Source organism: Eleutherodactylus coqui, chromosome 3 (genome assembly GCF_035609145.1).
Source record: "Eleutherodactylus coqui strain aEleCoq1 chromosome 3, aEleCoq1.hap1, whole genome shotgun sequence".
NCBI lineage: Eukaryota > Metazoa > Chordata > Amphibia > Anura > Eleutherodactylidae > Eleutherodactylus > Eleutherodactylus coqui.
In genome coordinates, this window is record NC_089839.1 from 287,220,489 (window position 1) to 287,233,733 (window position 13,245).

General features: G+C 43.0%; 1 protein-coding gene across 3 annotated transcripts in view; it reads left to right on the top strand.

The window, feature by feature from the left end:
* Window positions 1-13,245, top strand: part of SPATA6 (spermatogenesis associated 6) — a 72,080-nt gene that overhangs the window by 20,133 nt on the left and 38,702 nt on the right. The window lies entirely within an intron of this gene.

The window sequence follows — 13,245 nt, forward strand, 5'->3', positions numbered from 1 at the left end:
TTATTGTACTTGTCATTACGGATCAAACTATACCAAATATGTGGGATTTTAATTTAAAAAAATTAAAATTCTTATGGTAATATGGGAAAAAGCAACAGAAAAGGTGTGTATGTGTGTATATGTATGTATGTATGTATGTATGTATGTGTGTGTATATATATATATATATATATATATATATATTTATATATATTTTTTTTTTTTTTTTTTTAACACTTTTTATGTCCCTGTACGGGACTTGTACAATAGCACCTATGATTGCTATAATATAGCATTGCAGGACTTCTGGAACGGATTTTTGGTTGGCACCGATGGTGGGTCATATTCTTTTTTATATATATTTTTAGTTTATTCTGTAATTTTTTTATACTTATTTGTGTAGCTATTTTTTTTTACAGCTCTATATCCCACATGACGTGATATAAGACCACTGGGGGTCATTCACATTGTGGTTTTTTTTTTGTATTTAAGATTTCACACTTTTTTACTGTAGCTGGGGCATCCATATGAGCCAAAGATACCCCTGTAGTGACAATAGTCACTTTGCCTTGGCACCGTCTTGTGATCGCTGGGTCAAATAGCGGAAGTCACACTTCTGCTTTTTCTGTTCACTACATAACGCTCATTGAGCTCTATGTAACCTAGAAAGGAGAAGGCAGAAAAGGTCAAAAAAACACTTCTGCCTTCTCCTCCAGGTTCTTGGCTGTAACGAACAACCAAGGACCCGACCTGCTACATTGCAGGAGCTCTAATCCCACACTGTATTTTTTACTATCGGCCGGGATTAAAGCCTAGGACCAAGTGTCGTAAATTTGCTGTGCTTTGTCCTTAAGGGGTTAAAAAAAGCTACAAATGTGACGCAAAACCCACTTGCGCAAACTGTTTGCAACTCTGTTAGGTACGCTGCTCTACACCACTTTTCTGAAAATGAGGTGTGGCTTGTTGGAGGGGCAAGGCCACCCTGTCATGACACATTTATGTATAATTTATGCCAGAGATGGGTGTAAATACCAGAAATGTTCGTCTGGCTTAGATTTCCGACTGGGTGTGTGGAGGAGCGAAGATGGACCTAATATATGAAGTCAGAAACTCTATCTTTTCTCCTTGGGGAGAGCACCTAGATGGTGAGTGAGGAGACTCTGGGTAATATGCAAATAAGGGAGATGGAATAATACCTCCACAGTGCCACCTATTGGAAGGGACATCCATATATCCAATGATGATTTCTGGGTGACATTTTGTGAAAAAAAAAAATCTAAATAATTAAATTCTTTGTTTTTAGGCAAAGTGCATCAAATTAGGATACAGAAATGTGAGATTGTAAGATTCTGTTTCACAGGATAGGATAGATCTACGTTCTTGCACAACATTGACTCGTGCGGCTCGCAGCCTGGATACATTTTTTCCCGGATAGAGTCGGTTTTTTTCTGTCTGCTTGTTGAGTTTTGTGTTTTCTTTTCAATTCCCAATTGATTTCTATCCATCTGCTAATCCGTAGGCACTACGTTGGTGGGCCATGTTCACCAGTAAGGGGGGGGGGGTATGAAGTCGCCTGATGTGTTGTGTTCTGTGACCTCTTACAGATGTACTTGGTTGGAAGAAAAAAAAAACAGATGGTTCCTCCTCTTGTTGTTCGCACTGGGGAGCGGTGACCATTTTGTTCCTTTTCTTCCTGGAGAGGAAGCGTTGGTGGTATGTATTAATATGCGCCACCAACACTTTCAGTTAATATGAGTAAAAACATTGGGTCTCCACCTACTAGTATGTGTCACCCGCCTGGTGTTGCTAAGCAGCGGCCTCAATATATACAGTATCCGGAAAATGATTAATTACGGATGAACAATTCCAAATCTTGTTTTCATTTAAGCTAAATATACTATCTATTTGTGTGTGTGTATGTATGTATGTATGTGTGTGTGTATATATGTGTATGTATGTGTGTATATATATATATATATATATATATATATATATATATATATATATATATATATATATATATATATATATATATATAATATGTGTGTGTGTGTGTGTGTGTGAAAGCCGCCACTAATTCTCTAACTTCCCAGTGTCGTACAAAAATAAAATTCGGCAGGAACATTCTTTAGGTCCTAAAAAGGAAAAGTCAAGGGGTCACAACTTGATTATTTAATGCTAAGTGCAAAAGTATTGGCACCCATATGTAATGTACCAAATCTAACTCTTTAACTTCCCGGTGTTGTACAAGCGTGAACTTTGGCATGAGCATTCTTTAGATCCTAAATAGTAAAAGTAAACGGGTCACAACTCGATTATTCAATGCTAATTGCAAAAGTATTGGCACCCCTGTGTAATGTAACTTCCCGGTGTCGTACAAGCGTGAAATTTGGCATCTTTAGGTTCTAAATAGGTAAAAGTAAAGGGGTCACAACTTCATTATTCAATGCTTATTGCAAAAGTAAGTACACCACCTATGTTATGTAACTTCCTGGTATTGTACAAGTGTGAAATTTGGCACATTAATCTAACTGACCTCTGTGTATATACTGAGGAGAATCTACGGCACCTCTTTCTGACCTCTATGTGTATATATTGTGAAGAATACACTACCGTTCAAAAGTTTGGGGTCACATTGAAATGTCCTTATTTTTGAAGGAAAAGCACTGTACTTTTCAATGAAGATAACTTTAAACTAGTCCTAACTTTAAACAAATGCACTCTATACATTGCTAATGTGGTAAATGACTATACTAGCTGCAAATGCCTGTTTTTTTGTGCAAAATCTACAAAGGTGAATAGAGGCCCATTTCCAGCAACTATCACTCCAGTGTTCTAATGGTACAATGTGTTTGCTCATTGGCTCAGAAGGCTAATTGATGATTAGAAAACCCTTGTGCAATCATGTTCACACATCTGAAAACAGTCTAGCTCGTTACAGAAGCTACAAAACTGACCTTCCTATGAGCAGATTGAGTTTCTGGAGCATCACATTTGTGGGGTCAATTAAACGCTCAAAATGGCCAGAAAAAGAGAACTTTCATCTGAAACTCGACAGTCTATTCTTGTTCTTAGAAATGAAGGCTATTCCATGCGAGAAATTGCTAAGAAATTGAAGATTTCCTACAACGGTGTGTACTACTCCCTTTGGAGGAAAGCACAAACAGGCTCTAACCAGAGTAGAAAAAGAAGTGGGAGGCCGCGTTGCACAACTAAGCAAGAAGATAAGCACATTAGAGTCTCTAGTTTGAGAAACAGACGCCTCACAGGTACCCAACTGGCATCTTCATTAAATAGTACCCGCAAAACACCAGTGTCAACATCTACAGTGAAGAGGCGGCTGCAGGATTTTGGGCTTCAGGGCAGAGTGGCAAACAAAAAGCCATATCTGAGACTGGCCAATAAAAGAAAAAGATTAAGATGGGCAAAAGAACACAGACATTGGACAGAGGAAGACTGGAAAAAAGTGTTGTGGACGGATGAATCCAAGTTTGAGGTGTTTGGATCACAAAGAAGAACGTTTGTGAGACGCAGAACAAATGAAAAGATGCTGGAAGAATGCCTGACGCCATCTGTTAAGCATGGTGGAGGTAATGTGATGGTCTGGGGTTGCTTTGGTGCTGGTAAGGTGGGAGATTTGTACAGGGTAAAAGGGATTCTGAATAAGGAAGGCTATCACTCCATTTTGCAACGCCATGCCATACCCAGTGGACAGCGCTTGATTGGAACCAATTTCATCCTACAACAGGACAATGACCCTAAACACACCTCCAAATTGTGCAAGAACTACTTACAGCAGAAGCAGGCAGCTGGTATTCTATCGGTAATGGAGTGGCCAGCGCAGTCACCAGATCTGAACCCCATTGAGCTGTTGTGGGAGCAGCTTGACCGTATGGTACGCCAGAAGTGCCCATCCAACCAATCCAACTTGTGGGAGATGCTTCTAGAAGCGTGGGGTGCAATTTCACAAGCTTACCTCAACAAATTAACAGCTAGAATGTCAAAGGTGTGCAATGCTGTAATTGCTGCAAAAGGAGGATTCTTTGACGAAAGCAAAGTTTGATGTAAAAACAATGTTATTTCAAATACAAATCATTATTTCTAACCTTGTCAATGTCTTGACTCTATTTTCTATTCATTTCACAACGCATGGTGGTGAATAAGTGTGACTTTTCATGGAAAACACAAAATTGTTTGGGTGACCCCAAACTTTTGAACGGTAGTGTATATCTGACCTCTGTGTATATGCTGAGGAGAATCTACCACACCTCTATCTGACCTCTGTGTATATACTGAAAGGCTGTAAAGTATATAAGGAAGAGGCAATGGACTGCAGGGATGGAGCATGCCTTTACGGCTAAGAAAAAGCTGCATCCTCCACCCTAGGGTTAAATAAAAGGCGTGTTACCTTTTAAGGGTAAAAGGTGAGGAGAGTGGGGGGTGGCAGATTCTGCAGAGGGACATCGGTACATGCAGTCTGAGGAGAATCTAATGCTCCTCTATGTGTAAACATATTTTATTCCTCGGTTCCTCTGAAGTAACCATGACTTGATGAACATTTTCTGTGTGAACAACAGGTAAACACCTGTACCATGCTAACTCGGGCGAAGCCGGGGAGATCAGCTAGTTCAAGAATATATATGAAATAAATACTATGTTGCTTAGCTGAAAAATACATAACTCCGTACAGTTATATAGTATAACACAGAAGGCTGCCTGCACACATCCAGATTTGCATTGTGGAAACCAGAGCGGATGCCCGCCTCTGAATTCCGCAGCAAATGTTTTCCATAGCATGCTGTGGAAAAGTGGTTTTTCCTGCCCACGAGCGGAAATCAATTGCGATCTTCCGCTCGTGGGGGAAAAACCGTAGAATGCTCTATTTCTAGGTGGATTCTGTGTGGACGGCTTTCATTGAAGTCAATGGAAACCGTCCGATCGATGGCCCTTCCGCAATCATCATTGCGGAAAGGCCGCGGGATCCGCGTCATCGCCTAGCGACGGCATGGCAGAATCTGTACTGCGCCTGTGCGCCGGCCGGCAAATCCGTAGTACAGACTAGAAGAATCCAGACAGGTACGTGGGGTTCCCAGCCGGGCACAGGCTTGGATTCCGCTTCGGGATTTCGAATATAGAATCCAACCCGGTCATGTGCAGGAGGCCTAAAACTTGGTTGGAATAATAAAGATTTTGAAGGTACATTCACGGGGAGCTGAAATGGTGCGGATTTTCCTCTGCAAAAACACCCACCCCAAAATCAAGAGTTAAAAAAGATGTCAAAATCTGGCACCGATTTTGCTGTGGATCTCCAGCAGGCTGGATCCCTTTTATCGAAATGGTGAAATCCTCTGTGGAGAATACACACCATCTCTGCTATGGATGAGCGTACCCTAAAAACAAAAATTTCAGATTTAAAAATCGTTGTACTGTTTCTTACATCGGACCGAGCTGCAGTACCAGGCACAGCCACTTGTAAAGATGCGCCATTGTGCCTGCAGTGGCTATAAATGGCACATGCTGGGGATCGGCCACATACCAACCTTTTTTTTTTTTTTCATGGAAAACCCCTTAGGCTGTGCTTCTATGCTGTGGCGGATGTAGGTCTTCGAAATCTTGCCTACCTATGGTGGTCCATGGCCATACTCTTTTTTTTTTTTTAAATCATGTTGCCATTGCCCAATGTAGGTGGGTAAAGGTTCAGCTACATGCGGCTGCTGCAGCCTTTATAATCCTATTTCATGAGATATTATTCTTTATTGTTGTTGTACCTATACACCTTCCTCATGCCGATAAAAAGAATAATAATCTTTATATAGCGCCAACATATTCCGCAGCGCTTACAAGACAGTGGGAACAAAACTACTAGAGCCTCATGTGTCACAGAGTGTTAAGTCAGCAGAAATGAGCTTTTGCTCAAAACCTGAAGGTTGTGGGTTCAATCCCTGCGTGGTTCAGGTAGCCAGCTCAAGGTTGACTCAGCCTTCCATCCTTCCGAGGCCAGTAAAAAGAGTACCCAACTTGGGGGGGGGGTAATAAATAAAAGAAAATTCTGAAAGGGCTGCAGAAAACGTTGGCGCTATACAAATAACAAGATTCTATTTTTTTTAAAACCACGGTTACATAGTAATCAGTTAATGGAAACAGAGTAGGGGTGAGGGTCCTGCTCCAACGAGCTTACATACTACAAGTAATGGGGTGATACAGAAGGTAAAGGGGCTGGAGATGTGCATGGTATGGCGAGGTGGAGAGTGAAAGATGATATACACATAGACAATGGTCAAATTGTGACTGCAGGGGGCGGTTGATTGTGGCTCCCTGAAGAGGTGCATTTTTTAGAGCATGCCTGAAGTTTTGTGTGTTGGGGATTGCCTGGATAATTTTGGGTAGCGCGTTCCAGAGGACTGGTGCTGCTCTGGAAAAGTCTTGGTGGCGGGAATGAGAGGTTCGATTTAAAGGGGAATTTAGTCTGATTTTGTTAGCGGAGCGGAGGGCCCGGGGTGGGTGGTGGGTTGAGATGAGGGAGGCAATATAGGGGGGCGCTGTGCTGTGGATGAAGGTAGTGAGTTTAAATTGAATTCTGCATTTGATGGGCAGCCGATGCAGTGACCGGCACAGGGCAGAGGGGTCCGAGTAGCGGCTGCAGAGGAGGATGATTTTTGTTGTGTTTTTAACCGCACCTCAACTGCCCTGTGGGAATACAGCCTAATATATCGGACCAGTCACTGATAACTTCTGATTAGTGAATTAGGAAGACGGTACTCTGCACAAGGGTTTTTTTTGTTTGTTTTTTTTACAGCGAGTACGCTTTACAAGTGCATCATGGGTAAGAATAAGTGATAGCGCACGTCTGAGTTTCAGCTCAGGAAAAAATGTGATGGTTTGAGTAGCGTTTTAATTGCTGCAGCTAAAATGAGATGTATAAACCGCTCGGATCGTTTTTGTGCTTTCACAGTCCATTTGTTTTCAGATGAATAATACTAACTAGTTATTAAAATGCTTTGTATGACAATGACTGATGAATTTAAATGAATTTCTATGTGAAGGGTTTCTACATGAGCGCTTTTAAGTATACCTATCATTTTAAGCTTTTTTTTTTCCATATTACAGCAGAACATGCGATTATAAAAAATATTGTAATGTATTTTAATAGGGGAAAGTGAGAAAATGTCCTTTCCAGCAACCCGTAGTATTCCCTTCCAGCAACCCGTCGTATTCCCTTCCAGCAACCCGTCGTATTCCCTTCCAGCAACCCGTCGTATTCCCTTCCAGCAACCCGTCGTATTCCCTTCCAGCAACCCGTCGTATTCCCTTCCATCAACCCGTAGTATTCCCTTCCTGCAACCCGGAGTATTCCCTTCCTGCAACCCGGAGTATTCCCTTCCTGCAACCCGGAGTATTCCCTTCCTGCAACCCGGAGTATTCCCTTCCTGCAACCCGGAGTATTCCCTTCCTGCAACCCGGAGTATTCCCTTCCAGCAACCCGGAGCATTGCCTTCCAGCAACCCGGAGCATTGCCTTCCCGTCAGCCCGGAGCATTGCCTTCTCAGCAGCCCCGGAGCATTGCCTTCTCAGCAGCCCCGGAGCATTGCCTTCTCAGCAGCCCCGGAGCATTGCCTTCTCAGCAGCCCCGGAGCATTGCCTTCTCAGCAGCCCCGGAGCATTGCCTTCTCAGCAGCCCCGGAGCATTGCCTTCTCAGCAGCCCCGGAGCATTGCCTTCTCAGCAGCCCCGGAGCATTGCCTTCTCAGCAGCCCCGGAGCATTGCCTTCTCAGCAGCCCCGGAGCATTGCCTTCTCAGCAGCCCCGGAGCATTGCCTTCCCAGCAGCCCCGGAGCATTGCCTTCCCAGCAGCCCCGGAGCATTGCCTTCCCAGCAGCCCCGGAGCATTGCCTTCCCAGCAGCCCCGGAGCATTGCCTTCCCAGCAGCCCCGGAGCATTGCCTTCCCAGCAGCCCCGGAGCATTGCCTTCCCAGCAGCCCCGGAGCATTGCCTTCCCAGCAGCCCCGGAGCATTGCCTTCCCAGCAGCCCCGGAGCATTGCCTTCCCAGCAGCCCCGGAGCATTGCCTTCCCAGCAGCCCCGGAGCATTGCCTTCCCGTCAGCCCGTAGTATTTTTTCCACGTCTGCTGGCTTTCTGTAAGTGTTCCGAAATTTCTCAGTCAATAAAAAGTTCACCCTGACCAATAAAAAAAAAAGTAAAACAGGAGGGGGGGTGCAGCTTTTTTTTTTTTTTTTTATGTTGTCGTGATATGCCGTGTGCTGTGAGAGGGTGGAGGGAATTCCAATTTTCTGCTCTGGACAGAACCGAACCGGGCAGACCCCATTAACTATAATGTGTTCCACCCATTTACACCCAGCCGGCCGGCCTCTTGAATGGAAGAAAAAGTGTTTCATTCAGCACTTTTTCTTCCAGTATTTTCACCCACATCTACGACAAAACCTCCGTCTGGAGGTTCCAACGTAGATGTGAGACCACCCTAAGCACAGCTCTTATATCACAATGGGAAAAGTAAAATTGTGATTTGCTTCTCAGTTTTTCCTTGTACCACTTAGTCGTTACGGTGTAAGTACTTTGCGGGTGTGTACAATGTTTTTGTCTCTTTTTTTTTTTTTTTTTTTTTTTTTTACTTTTTGTTTGCTTCAAAAGCAAACATACTTGACCCCAGAATGTAGCATAAAACCAATTAACAAGTTTTCCGTGCATCAGTTTCACTGTGAACCCACATTAGAATTCGGAAAATTCAGCATTCAGAGTGTTTTCCAATGAAGTCTGGTCATCGGTGCTAGACTAGCCGGGGCCAGGATTTCCGACACTGCCAACCTCGTGGGGTTTTCTTGTACAACGGTATGGAGAGTATTCCGAAAATGGTGTGATTTGAGGAAAACCATCCAGTGAGAAATATACAACTCGTTGATGAAAGGGGTCAAAAGAGGGTATCAAGAATCGTTCTGACGAACAGGCACTGTACAGTTAAGCAGATTGCAACTGAATACAACGCTGGTGCTCCAAGTAATATGTCTGAAAGCACAGTTCATCGTTCCTTAGCATGGACGGGCTTAACCGGCAGACTACCAGCACCATTGTATCTAGGAGACACCTCAAGACTCCGGTGTGCAAAATCGCACAAAAAGTGGATCACTGAGCAGCGGAAAAACATCCCCAGCTTAGAAGAATTCAGATTTCTGTCGCACCGTGCTGATGGGAGTCAGAATTTGACACAAGCAGCATGAATCGATGACCCTTCTTGTCAACTGTTCGGAACATGTTAGCATCTCCATCTAATTTGAAGCTTCCTGTCCGCAGGGGCCGATAAACCTGCAGAATGACTTTAACACCTAGTGGACTCTTTGCCATGACTTATTGCTTCTGCACCGAAAGCCAAGGGAGGTCCAACCCATTACTAGATGGGTGTCTCTAATAAAGTTGCCCCCAAGTTGGGGTACAGAACTACAGAATATGTTTGTGCTATACAAGCAAGGAGAAAACCTCCCCGTAATGCAGTGTTCTCCTAGCAGCTGCTAGAGCCCAGAACACAGATTTCTAGGAGCCGCAACAATGTTTCAACATGCAGACCCCATTATTTTAAATTCCAATTTTCTCCTCTCGCTGCCTCCAGCTTCACACCGTTAACGATAACCTCACGGAAGACTCCGCAATATTTTCTCCCTCTCTTCTCTTTCTCTCCATATAATTTACTTTCCTCAGACTGTCCTCGTGATTCACGACTGTTTTATCATAGAGATTTTAATTAAAATTGATTTGTTTGAAGGAAAAAAAAAAAAAAAGCTATATTAACAGCAAGAACTTTTGGGCGCTGCTAGACAGCCATGGTTGGTCTTTAATTCATCACTCCCCGGATGGCCCAGAGCCGCCGAGCTTCCCAGCAAACTAAAGGGAGATTGAAATCTACCTTTATTAGCAGCTGAAAACACAGCGAGGCTTTGAAATTAAACGCAGAACGTGTTTGGAATGAACCTGACAGCTCGAAAATTCCGAGAATAAACAATAAACCTCGTATTGGCCACTTCCCCATGCAGATAAGATTTTCTCCAAGTTGCCAAATGCCGGATATCGATATGCTGATGCCGCTTGATTAATGGATTTTTTTTTTTCATCAGCACACAGAAATCTAAATTACTTTCCTCATAATTTCCATCCCTCTTGCTCAGTCACAGCCTAAAGCTAATGATTTTCTTTCTCTGATTTTTTTTTTTTTCTAGCTGTAGGTATTCATAGGGGCGCGTGATTTGTTGCTATGCCAAAAAAGGATTTGAAACGGTTCAGGTGGATTTTGATTGGAATTGATGTTTATTTTAACTTTTTGGGAAATTTTTATTTTTAGGTTTTTAGAGGAAAATCAATCCAAACACATACCGAGGGTTGTTTGTCTTAAGTTTTGCACTCCAAATGCAGAGAAGGATGTGCCAACGGTTTTTTGGCAAGTTTCCTTTAAAGAGGATCCGTCCGTCGACTCGACTGACATCTATTTTAGTAATTACTAGTATTCCCCATGAAATAACTATTCTGCAGCATCTTTTCTGTGCATTGTGGCGTTCTTCTTCCTAGACAGTTATAAATAAAGTGACAACTGGGTGGTAACCTAGCCCTAGTCAGAGGGGTGTGATCTTATAGGCTGGCATCGTCAGCACTGATTGGACAATGTCGTATTGTGAAGGAATCCAAGACAAGACTAAAAAGGGATTGTGTTTTTTTTTTACTGACACTTCTATATAGAGGAATTAATCTCCCTTGTGCAAAACGGGAAACGGTGCTGCCTGTCCACTATTGCCAACCGTGTGAAGTGGGGCGTGCTAATTAGACCAGAAAAAAATATTTTAAAAACCTAGACATTTTTTATCTGCTGCCCTGTAGGTCAGGAGAACAGCTGTTTTTCTGATCTTATAGTGCAGCAGATAAGACGTTTTTGTTTTATTACTGGTTCTTTTTAATTATCTAATAAAGAAGAACGGGGTTGATTACTCATTGGAATGCTCTCTATTGATTATAGGAGTTGCGCCTTTAATGTCCACATTTTTTAAATATTTTTCTCCAGTCATATTGTTCAGGCCTCCTTACCTAATTGGTTACACCCGGTTATCAATCTATGCACACATTTTCTGGAGGAATTGGGTAACCAGATGGAGAATAGGCTGTAGAGTTAGGGTTATGATGCATGCTGCCCTAAAAAGTCTATGAAGAGGAAAGGGAGGAGAGAGAAAAGCAGAGATTTGTATAGATGGGGTGCAGGAGTCAATGATGAACAACTTAATGCTTCTCAGCCACTGGAATTACATCTCAACTGCTCAGTCCTTCTCTAGTGTCCTCCTTGATGAGAAGATAACTCTGTGTGTACTACAGAAAGTTAAGGAGCAGAATCTGCAGTTTTCTATATCAACAGATTATAGAAGACATCGAAGATGCCAAATTCCAACCAACAGCTCAGAGAGCACAAAAAATTAGGTATACAGCCCTCAGAGGGGGAAACTAGTGAAAAATGCAGGATGCAAATCATGTAATGGCTTAATATACAGCCAAAGGGTGTGTCCTTACAGTCTGGTGCTGTCAGCCCTGATTGGACAAAGTCAGACTATGATTCATTTCTTCATAAATTTCCAAGAGGAATAACAGAGGAGTGACACAACATGGAGTTCTAAGAAAGGTGCTCCAGAATTGCTGTTGCATGGGGAATACAGCTAGCTACTAAAACAGAGATGGGTGACAGGTCTAATTTTTGTATTTTTTTTTTTCAATTAAAGAATATATTGGATTTCTCCACCGAGTGGAGATTGATTGGCTGCTTCGGCAATCACTCTGAGGAGGAGGAGAAAGGGGAGGGCTTGTCTCACGAATATGGCAAACTAATAATTATGCATTCACTATATTCTTTCATTGCACCTATTAGTTAGATGGCACAATATTACTTTTCGTGCGACTTTTGGCTAACGGGATATTGCCCCTGTAGTTTGCTGCCCTTATGTAGATCCCTGGGCTGCTGCATCAGACACCTTGATGAAAGAAAATGCAATTAAAAAAGAAGACAAAGCAATTGACTTCTATGTGAGAATGTCGTGTGAGGAGGGAGAAGGCGGGAGTTGTCAATCAGCTATCCACTGGTGCGCTCTGTGTTATCCGCCTCCAGCTTTATGATAGGGCTGTTGCCTTTCATTGTATTCCCGCCCATGGTGGTGATAATGAGACGACTGCTGCAAGTATAAGGGCCCTTTTACACGCACTTATAAACTATTCAGATTCCCACATCCATCTGAACAATTATCGTTCAGTGTAAAAGCCCCGACTGAACGATCAACGAGAAATCATTCGCTTCTCATTCACCGTAGAAGTCTATTGTAAGGCTGGAGTATTTAAAGAATACGTGAAAATAAATAAATATATAGAGTTAATTCGTGAAATTAAAGGGTAGCCCTGGATTAACAAAAACATGGATACTTTCTTCTAAAAACAGTGCCACACCTGTCCATGGGTTGTGTTTGGTATTTCAGCTCTGTCCCAGTCACTTCAGTGAAGCTGCTCATTGTCAAGGGAAGACTGAATGAATATAGAATAGAAAGATGGCGGAGCGCCCCCTAAAGGGGTTTTCTGGGGTGAGCTACATGAAATGAATAGACCAACATGGTCGAGGTGCTACCTGCCCAGGTGGACGGCCTCACCAAGAAAATGGTGGGTGTGAGGCAGGGTGTAGGAATTGTATGCGAGTTTGCTGCACACCCTCTTCCTCACATATAAGGGATAGAACACTTTCTTTCCTGTCGAGAGTTTTTTTTTTTCTGCCTCTAAACGTAATTTTTGCTGGTTTATATAAACGAGAAATCAAGTTTTCATTTTTCGACTCTGTAACTTTCTTCACATGGGAAGGTCTCGCCTCTGCACAGAGCTTATGCATACAGTTCCTAAAGATGTATGCATTGCCAGACGTACAAGACCCACGTGAAAATAGACCCCATAGTTTGCAGTGGGTTCATTTCCATGGGCGATTTGTCTCTCGCAATGATGCGGCACGATCTATTTACACGCAAGTCTTGCACGAGCATAGAACCTGCAAATGTGGCGTCTCCTGCACATCACACAGAATACGAACGTGGTGCCCATGTTCCTTGTGATATATGATCCTTAGGGGCAACTTGCTGTTGGCTGTGTAAATGCGGCCTAACAGAGCTATCAAAACAACTGGTTGGGAGAGGGGGGTTACATATGTTGCCCATTGAAGTCTATGGAGAGAGAAGGGAGGAGGAGGAGGAGGGAGAGAAGC